The sequence below is a fragment of the Condylostylus longicornis genome, unplaced genomic scaffold (assembly GCF_029603195.1).
Source record: "Condylostylus longicornis isolate FDR11 unplaced genomic scaffold, ASM2960319v2 ptg000119l, whole genome shotgun sequence".
In the NCBI taxonomy this organism is placed as follows: Eukaryota; Metazoa; Arthropoda; class Insecta; order Diptera; family Dolichopodidae; genus Condylostylus; species Condylostylus longicornis.
Window position 1 is genome coordinate 1,076,381 of NW_026578087.1, and position 22,231 is coordinate 1,098,611.

Genomic DNA, 22,231 nt, shown 5'->3' on the forward strand with positions numbered 1-22,231 from the left:
TTGTAAGTGCATCCATTTTGTATGCATGTGTTTGTGCACTAAAGTGATTTGAAAGCATCGTCGTCAAATAAATAGCAGCGTCGAATTTACTGTTAAAATCGAAAAAATTTGTGTAATATGATTTGTGTGTGTGTGTGTGTATAAAATTACATAAACGGATTTAATTTCGTTCAATAAAAATTGTGTTCAAATTCTTTTCTGTTGAAATTTTTTTTTTGAAATTGATTATAAAAAAAATAATAAATGCAATAAATTATTAAAAAAAGCGTTCAGAAATCGAAATATTGAAAAAAAAAAAATTTTTACATTTAAATATTTTTCTTGAGTTTTTAACCCTTGCTGTGTTGCTAATAAATGTGAAAAAAATTTTATTAGTGTCAAACTTAAATTGAAGAATTTTTGAGTGTCAAACATAAAATTTTAAGTACAGTTTAAAACTTTCCTAGATAAATTAAAAATTTTCACGCTATTGGAATAAAAAAAGGATAATTTTTACAACGATTACAAAGTAAATTTTTAAATAAAAATTTTTATTAATGTATTTTTGCTTTTTGTATATGTATGTATATTATACGTTTTTATATAAAAAAGAGCGACATATTTTTACTTCCTATAATTTTTAAGCTAAAAAGAAGTTATACGTCTATTAATAGGTATATATATGTATATATGCACATAAATTTCAAATTAGAAAATTTATGAGAAATTCTGTTGTTTTTATATTATTTTTTATGTGGCGCCTTAAAGTATGCAATTGGTTATATTTTCACCTGTCAAAAATAGTAAGAATAAGGTGTCTGAAAATAATTTTTAATAATTTATAGAAGTTTTTAATAGTTTTAGAATTTATCATTTATTATAAAATTTAATTAAAAAGAGGAAATAAATAGACTCGTATAATTTATAATAGTTGGCTTCATTTCAATCCATTTTAATATTAAAAAAAAATGTTTGCGAACACTTTTGATCAATAACATTTCAAATATAAATTGATTTATTGAATTAAATTTTTTATAATAAAAGTCGCAAAGTATGAAGAACAATTTAAGTTAGAAAATACTCATTTTGTCACCTTAATGCCGTGAACGTTTCCTTAACTTTAAAGCCGTGTACGTTTTTTAGCATGTTTTGACTTGAGACCGTGATTTTTAATATAGAGAACTACTAACCAATATCAAAGAAAATTTAAATACAATTTGAGCAAAATATTACAATTAACACTGCTACAATTCGTATTTTAAACTTTAAACTTAGATTGTCAGAAATGACAGATACGACACCCAAGTCTAAGGAGACGTTTTCCAAAACCTTTAAATGGCTCTTTTATATTTTTCACTTATAAATAAAGAAATTCGAATATTAATCTTAGAACATTTATTAAAAATAAATATTAGTAGTTTTAATAAGCTCAATATTAAACTTGCGTTACAAAACCCTGGTTATCCCCCTGTAAACAATATTCATAACTTTTATAAAGTCATATACAAATTAACAAGCCTTATTTTTAACAAGTAAAAGCTTTTAATTTAATTTATAAAACTTATTTTTGATATTCGACATAAAACATGCATATTTAATATTAAGAATTTCTAATAATCTCTTTCGATTTAATGATTTCTATTATAATTATTGTTCTACTAAATTACATATATACATATATAGGCCTGGTATAAATTAATTGATTTTTACATGATTCAGCAATTTTTTTTTAATTTAATTGAATTATTCAAACAGCTTTTGTAACCTACTATTACATATTTTACATATTTATTAACATTTGCTGTAAGATTCTAATGAAAAATAGGAAAAACCGGAATGAAGAAATAAAATTTGAAATAAATAAAATTGCTGTTTTAGCACAAAAATATTGAAAATTATAGATAGCAAAAAGTATTACTTGATTTTCCCAATCTTAAACCCACAGCGTCAGAGCATGTCAGGTGTGAAAAATTTATTAACAAGAAAGCACACCGCCATAATAACGTTCATAGAAAATTTTGTACCTGTAATTAAATTTAGAATATTATCAAAAATGTGATTAGAATATTAAAAATCGCAATAGTTACACAAATGGAATCAACTTATGTACTTACATGTGGGTAGAATAAAAATTTTAACTTTTGTAAGAAAAATTAAATTAATCTTTTTTTCTTTGCAACATTCACAATAATTCATAAATTCTACACTAATTTTTTTTTTAATAAATTTTATATTTGACCTAAAATATTAACCATAAAATTTATTACATGTTTTACAAAATAATAAAAACAAAACATAACTTTCATTTAAAGTTGAACTAATTTTATACATACAAATAAACATTACAGTTTTATACATACATATGTATATAATGTTTGTATACTAGTACAATACAGGCACACCTCGGTATACGCAAACATAAACGAATTGACGCAGAACCGTCAATTTGAATTTAGTTAGTACAGTTAAGTTCCAAGATATGTGTAGCAACACATTTTCAAATTTTTGAATACGTTCCCTTCAAAATATCCTCTATCACAACCTATCCTCGGTCTGAGTGCTAGAAATATCCTGCAATAAAGCACTCTCTCGTCCTGATAAATTCAAGTAACTTGTAAGGATCGATGAACCGAATCCCTGCCCCTGTGAGTTTATAATTATCCAATGTTTCCCTTCTCTTGTGTCCTCCAGAAGGTGTATCAAAGTCTCTTTAACATATTAAGTACTTACCGAGGTACTACTGTAAAAAAATTTATATAAAAAGTAACTATAATTTATTTTTAAATAACAAATTAGTTAAACTTATTTAAGTACATACTTACATACAAAAATTAATAATTATGTATTCATAAATGCAAAATAAAAAAAAACTTTAACTTTGAATTACAAATAGAAATTTCAAACCCATCTCAAATTACCCACTTCCAAAAAAAAAGTAAAAGTTGCAATAACTAATTTTTTTTTTATACTCTCATTTATTATTATTAATTTTTTCCATTACATTAAATTATATAAAAGTAATTATTAAAGTTTGAAATGAATACAAAAATAAAGCAAAAAAAAATTAATTACATTACATGGTTACATACCCTTGCTCTCCTCTCAAAATGAAAAAAAAAAATAGAGAATAAAATGAAAAGGAGCGCACAGCCATAACGATAATAACAAAAAACAAAATTGTCATGAAATATTGCTCATCGTGCACAATATTGCCACCATATTTTAGCTTTGACTGTTCGCTCTACATTTTACTTACATATTGTATACTTATATGTTTACATTTATGTACAAAATTATATAGTGTAATTTTAAATTAACATGTTTGAGTAAAACAAAAAAAAAATCTATGTTAAAAACCATGTAAAATCTGTTTTAAAGAAAAAAAAAATTTCACAACTTGATGCTCTGAATAATTAATAATTAAATGGATCATTTAGAGAGAAGCCGAATGAAATAAAAATTTTCTTCGTTTTTCGCGTAAAAGAATATGAAAATTGTTTTCTTTCTATTTATATTTACCTTATGAAATATTTTTTTTTATAGGTTATAAAAGTTAAGAAGAGAGAAAAAAAATCGGTTATATGGTAATTACATTATCAAGATTAAAAAAAAAAAAAATTTACTCACTTACTCAAAGAATCCACTTGAAAACGTAAAGAAAAAGCAAAATCGAATTTTCAATAACCTGCACACACAAACAAACCCCTACCACACCATTATTAGATTGGAAAATTTTAAATATTTATGCATAGATGCAAGTTTTAATCCAAGTATTTTATATGTACATTATCAATTATAAAATGGAATACTTAAATATCTATCACGAATTCTTAATATTATATGGGTGTGCTGTAAGTTGTATACTTACATTATATTACATTTGCACATATACTTCTTAAATATGCGCATATATTTGAACATTAAAAGAGAATTTTTTTTTTAAATAATTATGTAAGACTATGTCAGCATTTTTATATTACTCTCTGATTAAAATATACTCGTATGTAGGTAGGTAGTTGGGATATATTGAAATCTTCAAACGTATATAACATGGTTACCACGCTTGATTGATGCTTCTTATAGTAATGATTATTACGGGGTTAAGAAAGAGCTTAGTGAATATTACAATAATAAATGCATTCTTAATTCTTTGTTTTACTTATACTCATTATTGGGTCTATATTTTTTGCATAAAGAAAGAATCAAATATAGTTAACCTTGGCAACTCTCTGATGTACGTAAATATTGATTTTATTGTCTTGACTACAGTTTTTTCCAAATATATATTAACTTTGTTGGTAAAACACATAGGCTGCATTGAATTTTACTACTATTTACTTTAGTTTAAGTACTTCCTGAGACAAAATATTTTCCGGGCTACCAAAGGAATTCAAACAGTTTCGATTTAATATTTTGAAAACATATTGTCCATATTGCATAGGTTCGGAAATATCACCAAATTATTTTTTTTTTGGTGTGAAAAGAAAACTTCCTTTTATTCGGAATAAAATAATTTTTTTTTTTTTTTTTTGTTTTTTTTTTCGCTAAATATATTTCGTGCGCTACATACGCACTTTATCAAAGCTGATTTTCTTCTAATTAAGACTTTTAAAATTGAGTGGTGTCGTTTGTTGCAACCAGGTGCTTATTCTTCAAAACTTATTACTTTGACAAAGTAATATTTATCGAAAAATTTGAAACCGAATCGAATTAATTTTGTTTAATCGAATTAAACAAAATTAATTCGGATGGACTGGTTTGTGTCTACAATAATAATATGTATACAATTGGAGTTTTTCTTCCTAAATATCACAAAATATCGTTCAGTGTTTCGCTGGTCGAAATAATCTTCAGAATTCTTATTAGTAACTATTACAAATCATTTAGGAAAATTTGGAATTTAATTCAGTGTTACAAACCGACCGGCAGCAATAGTTTATACTGCTATAATTAAATTTTTCTTAACAATTAAATGATGCCATGAATTATTCAGAGCAATTTTTTTCAAAATTTGTTTTTGAAAGAACTGTGTAAGTAGGTACCTAGGTTGTCGTTAAAGGGTTTTCTCCAGAAAAAACCTAATTTTATCCTTGAAAAGCTTCTGATTTTAATTATAAATAAAGAAAGTTTTAATATTTGAAATTCAAATTAACACAGCAATTCTGTGCATAAATTTATAACAGATCTTCTAGTGGGTACGTTTCATAGTGTGAACTTTATGCACATATACGAAATTTAGGTAAATTAATTCAAGTAAGTGATTGATTTGAAACACAGCTCTAACTCATTAATTAATAAACAAAAAAATATGCTTGTTTCAACAAATTATTCATTACCATTTTTATAAAATTAAGTTATAAATTAAACATTTAATATCATTAAGTAGTTCATTGACAATAAATTTCGAGAATAAAAATAAAAATTAACGAATAAAATAAATCAACTCTCCGAATACGTCAAATTTTTATACCATAGTCTCAATTAATTTTGTCAGTCTTAACTAGGAAATAACTAAAATTTTATGTTAATGAATTGAAACGTCTTTTTAAATAATTTTAGTATACTTTTAACATGCACATCCATTTAAAGTTCATCTATCAATTATAATTTGAGAAAAAATAACAATAAAATTTTTATAATTTGGAATTAAAGACCTAAATATGTTTATAAAGTATGACGATAATTTAATTTAAGGAATGATTTAGATTTTAGGCAGGTAAATGTAATGCGTTAAATGAAAAGAGAGCTTCTATTTTATGGCTATGTTTGTGATTTTAAAATATTTTTTTTTGGTTTTTGTGAGAGAAGATTAAATTTTGTTTAATCTAATTGTATTATTTTCTCTTTAAATATTTTTATATTAATTCAAACTTTCGCTTAACTTAACAGCAAGTTTATTTATATTAAATGGTTTGAAAAAAAATTCGAATACTTACACACAATTTTTATACGATTAGTGTGATTTTTATGCGTATGTGTACTTAATTCCATGACAGTGCGTGTACTTATATTATGTAAATCTAATGTTAGATTACGCAAATACCGTAAAAATTTTACATTTTAAGTGAAAAATTTTTGTTAATAAATCAAATGTGAGCATGATAATTGAATATTTTTTTAAGTAATTTGTAAGAAAAAATTCGACTGCTTCTACTGATTGAGTATTATTTATTTTCGTAATTTACGTTAGCTAAATTTAAGTGTGTAATAATCCTGAAATATTAGTGTAGAACAGTTAAAAATATTATAAAAATTTATAATATTTTTCTCTAAAACTAGGCTGGAATCAGTGACCTTTCTAAGCTCCACTGATTAATTGAACTATGCGGAGTTATAAAGAAATTATCGGCCGATTGTTTCATTACATTGCTTTATTTACATTAATTATAAATTTAATGTCTAAATTATTCCCTCTCGATCATGACTAAAACTTAAAACAAAAGTTAGATTGCCTCTCTTTATTCTTTTTTTTGTTTGTCTGACTTTATTAACATGGCAATGCTGTTTCCTATTTATATATTTATCTATACATACTAGAGAATGATTTAACAACATAAGAATTGACGTGTCTTGTTGTTAACAGTAGATATACCCAACTGCAATCGGATAGTATGCGTTTACGCACAAATTTTGGTACAATATTGTTGCAACAAAAATTTTTGAAAGTAGTTCAAATTAAAATTTAAAATAGAATTTTAATTCAAATTTTTCAAAATAATTTTTATTATTTATTTTAATGCCATAACAATTTTTAAGGCAATTTATTAATATAAAAAAATTTTTTTTTGCTCAACTAGCAAGATTAAAATAACAAGAAAACTACTTATAACACAAAAACAATACATTTACAATATGTTTGTATGTATATATACATAAATTATAAAAAATTTCCACTATAATTAACACTCTTATACAAGTCGCATAGTAAAAGTAATTAAATTTTTAACACTTAACTTTGACTTATAATTTTGACCTAAAAAAGAAAAAGTTGCGATTACATTAATTAAATGTATGAGTATAAAGTAACTAAGTAATAGTAACTAAATTATATATGTAGTAATCGTTGACCAAAACAAATACAAAAAAAGAAAGAAAAAAATAAAATTAAAAAATATATAAATGAAACAACAACAAAACTGTGTCGCTAAATTCGTTCCAAAGTTGTTGTAAAAATCTCAAATTAAGCGGCCAAAATAAATATAAAAAAAAAAATAATGAACTAGAAAATAATTCGAAAAATTTTTACTGATGAATGGAAAGTTCTTTTTCAAAATTGGTTGTCATTTTATTTTTGTGTGAATTTTTTTAATTTTTTTTATTTTGATTATTTTTAAGAAAATTTACTTTAATGGAGTTAAGAGTTTTGCTTTTTATGGTGATTTTATTCAGCGTTTTTTTTAATGATTCCAAATTTAATAGTAAAAATGTTGAATTAGTGTCAAATATTTAAAATGTTTTTTTTTGTTGTTTTCTTATTTAAAATTTATGTTTAGAACTGATTAGAATTTTTTTATTTAATACTTTTTTCTTTTTTTCATTATAAATTAAAAGTAAATGAAGTTTTAACCTAATTTGTTAATTTTTTGTTTCGTTGTCTTGTTTACACACCTATTTATAGAGTAATTTAGAGTAATTATATATATTAAGATGTTTGAATGAAATCAAAAAGAATTGCAATTTATAAATATTTTGACATAAATTTAATAATGACATAAATTTGTTAGCAAAATGACAAGTCTTTTAATAGTAAGTACTTCTAAATTTGTGTAGATTTACAAATTAGAACATTAGTACTGAAATTAAGAAAGTACTTTTTCGTCGACTATTTGGAATATAATCAAGTAATAAAATGAGAATATGAAAGAGAACTTAAGTGTTAAATCTCCTAAATACAAGCGCATGCGGTTGTCAAAAACCACTTCGAAAATTTCGCGCGGTTTTGAAACTACAATTTAAATGTTTAAGTAAAAATTAATTTACAAACATCAGTAATAAATGTATACTGCCCAACTGTAGAATCTCGGCAATATGGTAATTTTCATTACCGCATACTGCGTCCATTTATGTTACTTTAGCATTGAAACAAGAGTAGTTTGACATTCGCTCCGCATCATTATACTTGGAAAGAAAAATCATTTCACTCGTATATTGTTTAGTTTATGAAACCCTTATATAGCATACTTACTCTGTTTTTAACAAGAAATAGTCCCTAATATTTTCTCTCAACATATATAACGTAAATTTCTAAGCAACACTCTCAAATATAATTGCATGTACTGAGCAAAATACGAAATGCTTTTTCTTGTTTATAATAAACAAAAAAAATAAAATCATTTCCTTGATATTACCAGACTTACAGAAACACGTTTTATATTATTTATGAAATAAAGTTTTCAAAATTATATCGTTAAAAATGCAACGTAATCGTATTTTTTTATTCATTTTATACTATCATGAACTTCGATAATGTTAAATTTAATTGAATGGGGCTGCGTTAAATAACCATAATTATTTTAATAATGATTTACACAACTATGTTAGTACCTAATATTTTAGCGTAAAATTGATTTTTTTTATTCTTCTATTTTCTTCATTTTAATAGAAAAATAAATATAAAACACGTTCCAAAAAAATATATATACATATATACATACGTATATAACAAATTATTTACAGACATAACAGGTAATCAAAGATATAAAAATTAAATCACTATTTCATCGGCATAATTATTGTTATTAAAAATTTTGAATCGCTTGACTTGAACTCTCAATTTTAATTTTCTAATCACACAGTCTAAATAAAAAAAAAATTATACATTTTTTGTTAGTTAAACATTTGGAAAATACATTTTGCTTATTAACGTTTTCATTTCCCTATGAAAAAAAAAAAACGAAAAAAAAACAAACGTAATAATTTTTCTTTTTTGCCCGATGGCAACTCACATTTAATAATTTGAATCTCTTTTGCTCTATGATTATTTATTTAATTTTTATAAGTGAGTATATGAGAAGATTATTGACATTTAAGATCGCATACAAAACAACATTCACAATAATTTCTTACTTCAATACATTCACAATATATACAATTAAATTTTAAAGATCAAAGTAAAATCTTTTCCTTGGTCCAATAATTATTTTGAAATTATACAAAAATCCAAACTAAAAGAAAAAAAAAAACAAAAATTAAAGTTATAACTATTTTAAAGCGCGCAACTGCCATTATAAAATTTTGCAATTTGAAACTACAACACTGTTAATAAGGTAAAATTAAAAGAAAAATAAGCAAATAAAAACCATAACAGTATTTAAAACAATAACATTTACCTACCTTAAAGGTGAAAAAAAAATTTATATACTTATGAATTATTTCTTAATTTCTCAGATGATTTATTATTTGGTAAACATACAAGTAAATAATAAGACAACAAAAAAAAAGAAAGAAACCCCTCTTATACTTATACAAAAAACGACAACAACTAATTGACTAAAAATAAGAAATTATCAGTTATAATAATTTGGTCTGGGCTATTGTAACTGTTGTTACTTTTATACATGAAAAGTTGACCTTAATCCTTTCACTTTTTACTTTTTTTTTCAAATATGTTAAAATTGACAGGTGAACTGTGAACTAAGTTAATAGGTGATTGAATGATTTTAATTGCACAAAAGTCCGCACTTTTCAGAGAGAAGTACAAAAAAAAATTTAAAGTATATGAAAATTGCTTGTATTACTGACCAATTTAATACCTGATTTCAGGTTATTTAAAAAACAAAACACTAAAAAAATAAAAGTTGTTAAAAACTTTTGTTTTATTTTTACAAAAGAAAATAAATAAATAAATTAAGAGGGCATCCATGTCGGTAACAAATCGGCTTTAGATCAATTTGCGAATTGATTTCTGTTAAAAATTATTTATTGTTATACTAATTGTTGCTTTTTGTAAGTATAATTATTTTTTTTTTCTCTAAATGATCTTAACACAATTCCCTTTATATCTTGTATAATTTAAGCATGAATTTAATTATCTTTATCATTGAGATGGTGGTGAACGTTTAACAAAATTTTAATTATTTCAAATGTGAAATCAAAGATTTTTTTCTCTGAGTGTATGTGTGTAATGTGCAATTATCGTAAACTTGAAAATCAGAAGGTTAATTTAATTTTGATTGTTCTTCGAATAGCAATTGCATTGCCTTGTTTATTGTTGCAGTTCTTGTACTATACTAGTATTGAATCATTAAAAATCAATATAAAAAAAATCATTAATCATTAGATTTTTTGTTGTGTTTTTGTTTAAACGGGTAGGCTGGTTAAGAAAAAATGAATGAGGTGAAAAAAAAAAGTTTAAAGTTGGTATTTAGTGATTTCATTGTAAAGTAAAAACAACCTGTGACAAAAAAAATTAGGTAGCATAAGACTACACTCTTACATTATTAAAATGCCAGGCATCTATTTATAGGTTATGTGACAGTTCAAGCGACGTTTATTAGAAAACCGATTCAGTCATTTGACTAAATGAGAATACTGCTTGCCGCCCGAACTATATTATTTTTTCAATTGATTGTTCTGTACCTGTAAACTTTGCGCCTAAACATTGTGATTTGACGCCTTTTTATTAAGTTGTCTGTAAAATCTCTTGTATTAACGCCCATTTGTGGTACATTGAACATGTAATTGGTGATATTCCAACCGAAAATTACTGCAAACTGAATCGAAACCAAACACTTCTTGGAAACTTCGGAAAACAAATTAAATAAATATTAAATGAACGGGAAAAACTTATATTGTAAGGAAATTGCATCATTGCAATCACATTCAATTGCATTCAAATGTATTATACAGTACATTGAGTATACATAAAAGTTTGGTAATCAAATACTTTTGTAATTCAATTCCTTTGTCACAGTTCCATTTAAATATTCAATGCAAATATTTAATATTTTGCTTAATTCATCAACTCCTCCATTAATTTTTGATTTGTAAATTAAGAATAAGAAAATCTACCCTAATTTTTTTTACCTTATGTTTATTTTAATTTTCTTCGACTGAAATTTGATCTTAAAAGCAAAAGAAGAGAAAAGGTAGTTACACATAAGTATAACGTGGTTATTAAGAATTTATGAATAAAAAAAAGTAACATTTTTATAATTTAAAAAAAAAACCGGTTTGCCTTATCTCACATTTTCATAAATTTTTTATATTTCAGTAAATTTAAATAAAAATGCGATTAAATTTCAGCAATACTGTGAATAATTTGAAAATATCTGAAAAATTCCTTTATGGCTCTACAATTCGAATCGGAAATCAATTTAATATTTTAATTTTATATATTTTTTTTTTAATTAAATTATTAATAAATTTTATTTTTTGAAACGTTTTTATTGTCTCTTCCTTATCATCACATAATCTGATTAAAATTTATTTTAAAAGTTATTAACTGGTCAATAACAGTAAATACATAACTGTAAATGACATGAATATTGACAAAATATTCGGAATATATTTCTGAACTTATTACGATTACGAATAAGAAAGAGTGCGAAAGAGAGTCCAACGCAAGTATAAGTAGAATAAAATAAAAGTTTTTTTTTAAATTTGATATGCCGAAAAATTTACCGTAATTTAAGTACTCACCGCAAATTTTTTTTCTGTGAACGTTACCTTATCATCGGAATATACATCATTTACCTTATCATCGGAACGGGGACACCATTCTTTTCCCTCTTTGTAGGCTTAACTCGGTACCATTGTCCTTTGATTCTTGCCAATTCCTTTAATTTTCCTAAAATGCCTCTTGTCGTGGTTTCTCAAACATCAGTTGACTTGCTGAAAATCTTTTTTTAGAAAATATGAACTAATTTCTTTTCTATAATAAAGTGCTCGAAATAATCTCATGAATGTGTATAACTATCAATATTTGTATTAATAATCGTATAGTTTGTGTGCATGATTGTATGTATATTTAACAGTTTATACTGAAGTCATTCAAAATAATTAATGGATTAAATATATTGCAGATGTTACGTAAAAATAAAAATGCATATTACAAAATAATCATTAAGAATTCAGGTATACCGTATATATATATTGTACATAATATGTGCAAATGTGTACGTATATAAAGAATACTAGCATTTTGATTATGCGAATTTAAATAATATGAGAACAATAATGCATACATATATTTGTATAATAATTAAAAAGAGCTAACAAAATGGTTATTATTAAAAAAAGAGAAAAGAGAAACGAAAACAACAATAATAATAATTTTATGTCTCGAGCATAATGCAAGGTCATCATTTTAACTTCATTTCTATTATAATAGCTAGCCTAGTATTTTATGAAGTTACTGTTGTTTTGTCTTTTATGCTTGTGCTTGTTTTTATTGTTGCGGTTATTTTTATTTTTAATGATTCTTTTAAACATGCTTATAGCATAGCCATTATTTTATATTTTAATAGTTCTATTGTTTAATTGTTTGTACATATTTTTCTATTCATTTCTCTTAAATTTATTTTTCATTATTAAGTGGGTATAATTTTAATTTTATATGATTTGCGGCTAAAAGCCTACCTATTTATTTAGCTTAGGAAAATCAGGTATAAAGAATAAGTTGTGTAGCCTATGATGTATTATTTTGTATACCTTGTGCATGTATGTATATTCAAGTGTATAAAAAGAAGATTTAAGTATGAACCATTGGACAAAATTTTTTCTTAATATTCGCATAATGCTTTAATTTTTTCAATAAAATCATTATAAATTTATCACTTGTTTTAGTCATTAATGAAACAAAAATGATAAATATTTTGTATTTGGGTGTAATTGCAGTTAAAATGCTCAAAATATTGCCCAATAAGAGTTGATTTTACATTACTTTTGAATATACAAGTATAAAAACAAATTAACGTTAAAATTAAAATTAATGCTGCACTAAAATGATATGAAATTAATTCGAATATAACAATTTATCACGTATAACAGTTTTATAACATAAGAAACATAACTTTTAAGTATCACTTACTCACTTTGAATTCACTCAATGTAAAGTTGACTTTTTTTCAACTTTTACAACTTTTTACTTTCTCACACACATTAAAATAACGGGCCTGTTTTTTTTTGTTTGACAGTTGATTTAAGGTTCGTTACGGTTGTCATTGTCAGATCAACTCAGTTTAATTCAGCATTTATTTTATAGAGAGGCAGGCTCAATTATATTTTTATGAAAACAGTCCTACAAACCGCATTCATTAGGAGTTGATTTATTTTTAAAAAAATTCTCTTCTTTGACAACTAAGAGTAAAATCATAAAATATTCTCTTTAATGAGCAGTAAGATTATCAGACGCACAGTGTAAGAAAAGTTAGCGTCAATTAATTCATTAAAATTTAATTAACATGAACATAAAAATTTTTTCAACTATATTAGCAGAAGCATGTAAAACTAAAAGAATTTTTAATTCCTTTTTTATGTAATTTTAAAATTAAGTTTTAAATTTAAAATGGAAAAAGAATATTACATCTGCTTTATTTCCTTGTCTTTACTTATACAATATGATGTAAGTACGTAATTTGTGAGCATTAAACTGCTCCCACGTTGTTTTGACTAGATTAAAGTTAATTCAAAAGAATATTTAATTACAATTGTATAAAAAAAAAGTCTATAAAATTTTCAACTTAATTGTAGTTACAATTTTAGAGAAAAGAAAGCGAAATTTAGTTCTTCTCTTAATTTCAATAGTCTTGTCTCTCTTTAGCGTACAAACTTTAGGCTGGCAAAAGTACAGACATAATTTTAAGTTTGTTAAATTAACGCTAGAAATTTTATTGTGTTTCTTACTCAATCAATTAAAATCTGAGAAATTTTATCTTAATAGAATCTTTAATTGTTTTATTTTTTTCTGCATTTTTTTTTTTGACATAGTTTTGCCAACCTAATCAAATACTTTAATTCAAAATTACAGAAATAAGTAGTGATTAATTATTATATTAGTAGCCATTGTAATAGTAAAGTGAAAATCCGAAAATAGTAAAATTTTGTGATTTAAAATTTAATGAAATTAATATTAAAATAAGAATTTTTACTTATTGTAAGTATTAAGAATTAAACAAAATTTATTACCAATTGTGTAAATTCCAAAATATTTGAAATCAAACCCAATGATAGGCAAAACTACCTTATTTCGTTTTTGCTCTATTTAAATACAGAGAGTTTAAATATAGTTAATGAGTTGCTTTTTACTTTAAATATTTTAGCTTCATAAAATTTAATTACTTACACCTCATTTGATTTTAATTAATTTTCCCATAGATCAAAATTAAAAATATACTCAAAAATTAGCTAACAAACTGCGCAGCTTCACACAATTATTTAATAGCAATTAACAATGTTATTTTTTCTCACAACATTTGCCTACTATACAGTAGGTATGTATATGTGTATACCTACATTTATTTAGCTATTATTTGAGTACATAATATATTATGTGCCTGTTCATTCAATTAATTAAAATTATTTAAGAGAATGAAATGAATCAAAGCCAATAAAACAAATACCAAAATTTAAAATGAAATTCTTGCATAAATTGCCTCTTAAACATTTTTTATTAATTAAGTTCATTTGGCATTAACTTTTATTAAGTGAGTAAATTTTAGATTTGTGTGAGTGTCGTAGTGGTAACTATTCTTTAAAACAATAACACAGAGTGCAAATGCAAAAAAATTTTGCTTCAAACCAATTATATTTTGAGCTGTTCACATTGTTATGGAAACTACTGTATTGCAAATGTTAAAAATATTGATGTCTTTTGAAATTTGCAGTTTCACTTTTTTGATAACAATATCCATATTGCTACACAACAAAGCAACACCGTATTACTACACAAATTTGAAATTTGGAAATAAAACCAGAATTTTGAATAACAGAATACCGCGATTTGAATGTTAGTGTATTTGGTAATTTTGAAAAATTATTTCTTCGACAGTTTCTCCAAGAAGTTAAACTGAATTAAATTTCTCTTCAATTAATTTCAGTACAGTTCCATATAAGCGTAAAGCGATAACAGTCCAAATTTGATATTCGATATTTGAACTACTCGTAAAGTAGTACAAGTAAATGTATGTATTTATAAAGATATCAAAAGGAAAACAGATTTGCCATCTTGTAAAAACTTTTGACATTTTCTTTATTTTTTGACATGTCTATATTTCAATTTTGACAGAATATTAAATGCAAAATTAAATTATTATGGTGTAAGTGACTGTAAAGTGTGAGTACTTTAGCAAGCATTCTGAAAAATTTTTATTGCAGTGTGAGAATATTTAACTAAGTATAAAAAATTGCTGTAACTATAAAAAAATGAATTCCCGCAATACGTAACAATAGTACTAAGTGAGTACATACATGATTACTTGGTTTTATTAGTTTTTTGCCTTGTTGTCTTTTTTTTTTTGTCTCATTTGGAAATTGATTGTGTGAATTTCACTTATGTGGGAGAGAATTGAATTTTTAATACTTTTCCTGTTCATAATTTTATGCGCATTTTTTTTATCCACTTTTATAATACTTTGATTACACTTTATTACGTAAATATTATTACGATTACAGTATTAGTGATAATTCACAATAATTTTAAAGAGAGAAAAAAAAAGTGTTATCAATTTTTTACTTTTCGTTTTTCATTTCTTTTAATTTGATAAATTTTCGATGTGTGTTAAATGGAAACAAAAAAAAAAAAAACAATTTTTTTACACAACCAATCAAAATTAATCGGTTTTGGTCGTGCTTCAAAAAAATTTTTGTTATTTTTTTGCTTCTACCATTTTGAATTGTTGATTAGTTCAAATTGATCTGTAAATAAACTTAAAAAATTTTTCTGACCAAAAAAAAAATGTTTTATTTTTTAAGTAACCATTAAAATTTATTTGCAATACTAGGAATTTCTAACCACGTTACTTTGTACTTTAACGTACTTAATTTGGTATCAAAATTTGTAACGAAATTGGGTTGATTTTTTCATTTCTTTTTGTTGTTTTACTTGTTTTTTCATTCACATTTTCAGTGTGGAAGAGTTTTTTTTTCTTCTTTTGGTGATGTCGTTAGTATATTTTACTTGTTATTTATACCATTGTTGAGATTTGAGATTTTTAATCATGTTGATTGTGTGACAGAATTATGAATTTTTCAAAATGTAACAAAAAAAAAATTTTTTTTTAACTTTCATTTTCATTTTTGATTAACGAGCAAACGAATGATTTAAAGCGGGGGTTCAGCAGATATCATAAATATGTAGGTACACAGCAAATATGTAGGGGTACCCATATATACAAAAAAAAAAATAATAATTTCATATTCATAATTTTTATAATTTCAAAAGTTTGAAGACATTTATTATTTTTATTTAATTTTAAAATTTATTTTTCTTCTTATTTCAATGGGATCACAATTTTTTTCTTTTTTGAGGCATGCAAATGAGAACGCACGTGATTTGAATTCATGCGTTTGAAAGTGAAATCTGAATGAGATCAGGAATTGTTATACTTTATGTTATTAAATTTTTAACTATATTAAATCATAAAAAAAAAAGAGTTTGATATTGAATTGAACAATAGAATGTTATAATGAAACAATAGAGTTAAATTGTTTAAACAGACGAATTATTGAATGAAAAAGGGTAAAATGGCAATAAAAGTGAAATGATTTATAAGTCGTGATTACAAAAATTACAATCAAAATTGGGAAGTTTTTTTTAAATTTTCAAATATTTTTTTTTTTATTTGGAGTCATTTATGATTAATTGAATTGGATAACTTTTCGAAATTTATTTTGAAAATTAATTAAAATTGTAAAATATTTCCTCATTGTTTTATTCATTTTACTACAATGATATTAAAATGTTTCGGTTCTCTTAAATTTAAAACTTTCTATAAAAATAAAAATTTCGCCTACAATTTTTCAAATGCATAATTTTATAATTGAATTTACAAACAAAATTAATGTTCCTGTAGCATTCTTTCCACTTGTACTCGAAATGTTTACACAAAATAAAATTGAAATAAATCTGCATAACTTCATTTGAACCAAAATTTTTGATCAATTATTTAAAATGAATTCTGAGCGCAATGAGTATTAGTTCGGAATACTCAATTCCACATGCTCAATTAAAAATCCACAACTGTGCGTTTAGCTCAACTAAAACAAAAATTTTTTTTTTTAACTTTAAAACCTTTTAAGACGAAATTTTATAATTAATTTTGAAAATTATTTTTAAATTCCTCACCTGCTAATTAAAAACGTTAAGAAAATTTTTATGTAGGTGAAGTATTTTGTAAAGAAAAAAGTGTCATACTAGGCTAGTAGTATAATAATTATCATTAAAAAATAAAAAATAAAAAGTTCACACAAAAAAAAACACTCAACTATTGTGAATTAAACACTGGGAAAAGAACTGTCATAATGTCAATATGGTAATGTTAAAAGAATTTATTATCACCTCCTCCTAGTGTCACAGTTAAAATATTTATTTATTTTTTTCTTCCGATTCACACCATATTTTGAACATAACCTCTACTCTATAGTAATAATATTTTGTTTTCATCAATTTCCAACATTTTAACAATGGAATTAATTTAAGTTTCGATATTAATATTTGTATATGTTTTGTTATTATGTAAATAACAATTCAGTTCTAAAATATTAACTACTAGTTTTCTGGTTTCTCTATTTTTTTTTCTTCTCAAAACGATAAATAAAAGTTTTGTACACATTTAATCTATTCTTGTAATGAGAGACGATCTTTTCATTTAAAAGTAAATAAGCCCTACTTTCACAACATGCATATATGAACATTGTATTGAAAATAATTGTGCAGTAGAATATTTTTTTTTTATTCTTTTAGCTGTTATAGAACCTGACAACATAAAAGAGGAAAATCTGATTGTAAATTTTCAGTTGAAAATGACGCGATTGTGGAAAAATCTCACCATAGAATCTTACAACAACCAAGTCCTATACAATATACGAGAAACAATAAGATCATAAATTGAAATAGAAATGCAACAAAAGACATCACTATGTATTATGCATTTGGAAGTACCATTTTATATTAAAAAAAAAATCTATTCTACGTATTTAAATTAAAATAAATATAAACATTAAAGTAAAAGAGAGAAAGAAAGAAAGAAAGAAGAACAAAAAATCGATTTAAATTCAAACCCATTTATTACAAAAATAAACGCACATAAATTTTAAAATTCCCATTTAACAATTTTGCTATTTTTTTTAACTGGAGTTTGTCATGTTTGACATTATCAATTATTAGTTACACAATCATCAGTGTCAAAACATTGAACGTGGTAATTTTGTGGCAACAATGATAAAAAATAACGTTTAAAATAATCCACAGGGCAAGCAATCTAATAAAACGCTGGGCCAAGAATTAATGTAAATTATGTTTAGTAAAATTCAGGCAATTTAAATAACTCTATTCAAATCAGGCAATTCAAATAACTTATTTAATACAAACTATAATATCATTGTTTTTTTCGTTCCCAATTAAACGTCCGTCTGTCCGTTTAATAATAAAGGAACTCTACAACCTTTAAAATAGAATGTGTGTTAAGAATCCGTTGTTTTAAAGCTGGTATTCTGAGTAGTATTCGGCCGAATTAATTTGATATTAAGAGAACAATGTAAATCTATGTATGCAAGCATTCAATACTCTTCGTGCAATTATGTAAATCTGTATTCCTTAGTTTTCGTTAAACTTTGATTGAAATTAAAATTGTTTGCCGGGCAATATGAATTTCTAAGAAAATTATCTGAAAGAATAAAGGAAACTTGATTCACAAACTAAACAAACAAGAAGAAAAGTTGAAATAAAGAAAACAAAACTCTTTTGTTCTCGACTTTTTTCTTCGATTTGAGTGGCCTGTGTTTCTATATTATTTTCTTATTTTCTCGGGTATTTTAATGATATTTGACCAAACCAAAAGAAATTGTATACTTATACATTTTTTTTTTGTTTGCAACCAATTGTTTTCAATTTGAAAGTTACCATTTTGATTCATTCTTAATTTAATTTAATAATTTTCCAGTAAAATTTTCAGTTCTGAGTATACAATTTTTCGTGTTCTTTACTAAATTGGAAGTTGTAAACATTGTAAAATTTCTGCAAAGCCTTGTTAATGAAAACTTTAGAAATTCAATTCTTTAGACTTAAGTAGAAAGAAAGTAAACGAGAAAATTTTTTTATAATTCATGAAATTTACCCAAAAAAAAAAATGAAATGAATACCAAAATCACGAATTTTATTGGGTAAGGATTATTATCATATCGTGAATATGAAACTGTTTTCAGTTCTGACACAAAAATTTAAGACTTGGTTTGATATTAAGTACGCCAAATTGTTAAAATATAAAATTTGGTTTTTATTCAAAACAATAATAAAAATATTAAATTAAAGATTAAAAATGCTGACCTGCCTTCAAACCTTCTATTACACAAAATAGTAAGTTTACTACTTGAAAATATTCAAAACGGATTCCAAGAGCTCATTGTCATGCTATTGGTAATGGTAATGGTAACTCGTTCCCGAAATATATTTTTATTGCACTACTTTTATATTATGCGTTTACTGAATTAAGTCTTCTTGGAATAACCACAAAAACATTTTTTTTTCTTTCAAATTGTAATAGCATTCAAGTTTTGTGGGTCAATGGTAAAAAAAATATAGATTTTATTTTTAATTTTAAAATTTTATTTGTTCAACAGTTTGCAAACATGAAATATCAATTAAAATAACACTGAAATTCAAACCAATAAAAAAGATCAATAATTCTTCCTTAAAAGTATTTATTCCACAAATATTTACTAATCAATTTGTTATATTGTCTACATATACGTTCATACCTACATAAAAATATTATCGATTCGATTTTTTTCACTTTATCATTCGGTTCATTCTAAATCTGAATTTTTAACGAAAGAGAAAAAAAATAATGGCGACACAACTAATTAATCTTCAAAATATGAAAGTGTAACACAAAAAATTGAGAGTGCATTTTGTAATAAATATAAAGTTTTCGGTGATAATCGTAGGCGTTTTAATTTTCAATACCTATTGAGTACACGTACACTGAAATAAATTAACTTTAACATTTTTAAAAACAAAAACGAAAACTCCATACTCATATCACACACAATATGTAATACTTATACAATATGAGAGTAGTGAATGGTGGGTTCGTATGGGAGAGAATTTCGTATATCACCACAAATATAAGAGCACAAACGTGCATAATTATAACGTCGACCTTAGTCATTTATGAATTAATGAAATCTTCTGATAATTTTTTGTTTTAAATGTTTTTAATTTAATGCCAAAAAAAAATTAACATTTTTATAACATCAATTTTAAAAAACGTTTAACAAATTTAATAAATTTTGTGTAAAAATTTCAATAATTTTTTTTTTTAATCGTCATCTCTGTAACAAATTTATTAAAATTGTTTCATGTGTAAAAATGTAAAGGTCATCGCTTTGAAAAAAGCACCATATTTAATTTAAATCTCAAAAGAGAAAAAAAAAAATTAAAAACATGATTTTGTTAAAATTTTGTAAACTTTACCAAAAATTTTTAATCCCATAAGCAAAACTTTATGCTCCCCCTTCGTATGGATTTTTTCTCTTCATATTTTTACAACATTAATTTATTTGCATAATGAAATCATATGTGTATGTACGTATATACTAACGTATTCTGTAATACTTGAACTTTTGTTCAAACAATAAAAAAAAACAATTAACATACAAACTAACAGTAGCAAAATATTAAATCTTCTCCTATTATATTTGATTTAATCGAGTTCAACTCAGACTTAAGCGCAGCACAGTCTAATTGCTATGAGTAGTTCAAAAAGTTCATATATGAATGATTCTGCATAATAAAAATAATTTACTGTGGATTTGGTCAAAAGAAAAACAAAAAAAACTATAATAAATAATAAATTAAGTATATAAAAAAAACAAAAAAAAATGATGCAATTTTTCTCAAATTAGCAAATGTAATTACTTTGAACTAGGTAACATTAACATTACATGTATGAAATGTACATATGAAGCACATTAACATTTGAATTGAAATTTGTATGACTAAAATAATCAATATACAATGTAGACAGGTACATTTGTATGTAATTATAAAAGTAACAGTATTCGTTTATTGTACTTATAATGATTATTCAATATAATTACTTTTTTTATGGTATTTCAAACTTCAATTTTGTACATACTCATTTTATGCACATTAACATATACATTCATAATGAAACACGTATATAATTACCTGCGTATTGAAATGAACCTATGTATGTATGTATAATCTGCTAACCTTGAAAGGATTATAAATATTTTGACATTTAATTAATTTTCTTTTTGTAATTTTGATTTTTGTATATGTAGATGTGTGTATATAGGTCATATTAAGTAATTTATATTTTTATTTTTTCATAACGTTGCAATTGAAATTAAATTTGAACAGAAATTAAATTCAAATTGTATTTAAAGTAATTCTTTGACACAATTTGGGCTTATCGGTGGAATGTCAAAATTGACATTTAGTCAATTTGTCATTTTATTTGACATTTAATCAATTTTATTAAAGCGAAAGAGAATATGTAAATAATAAAGAGAAAATATTTGAAATTGACTTTTGAGAGTATTTGGTTTACATAATAAATAAGAAACTGTAATTTACATAAAATAGACGCATTAAGATAATATATGTATATATTTAAGATAAGTATACACATGCGTATGTACATTTGTTTGCATACTCCTAAGCAACGTTAACATCTAAATTACTGTCAACACTCGACATGTTCATTAATTTTAATAATATTTCAAAAATGCGTTAAATTTTGTCCAAATTTAAAAAAAAAAAAACAGATCAAAGTTTTGGCCCAAACAGTTTTTATAAAAGTTTAACCAATGTGCGGTAGTAGAAACAGCGTTCCCACTTGGATACAATTGTATCCATTTGGATACATTTTTGCTTTAAATTTGAACTTGGATACAAAGATACTCAAATCTGCTAAAATGCCGAAATTGGCTACATTTTAAAATTTTGCTGAAATATGGATACATTTTTTTTCAAACACTAAATAAATATTACAAAACAGTTGAAATGCTGCTAATATTAAATCGCGAAGTTGCTTTATCTTCAATAAATGTTATTTGCTGACTATTC

General features: G+C 24.2%; 1 protein-coding gene across 9 annotated transcripts in view; it reads left to right on the forward strand.

Annotated features, from left to right (window-relative positions):
- Positions 1–356: 356 nt before the first annotated feature.
- Positions 357–22,231, forward strand: part of LOC129614786 (disco-interacting protein 2) — a 92,473-nt gene continuing 70,598 nt past the window's right edge. For 5 of the 9 annotated variants that reach the window (XM_055529651.1, XM_055529653.1, XM_055529655.1 and 2 more), the window contains exon 1: positions 358–508. The gene's annotated coding sequence lies outside the window, so the exon portion shown is untranslated. Of the gene's footprint in view, positions 509–22,231 lie in introns of all 9 variants that reach the window. The other 4 variants (XM_055529659.1, XM_055529657.1, XM_055529658.1 and 1 more) reach the window with 2 other exon arrangements.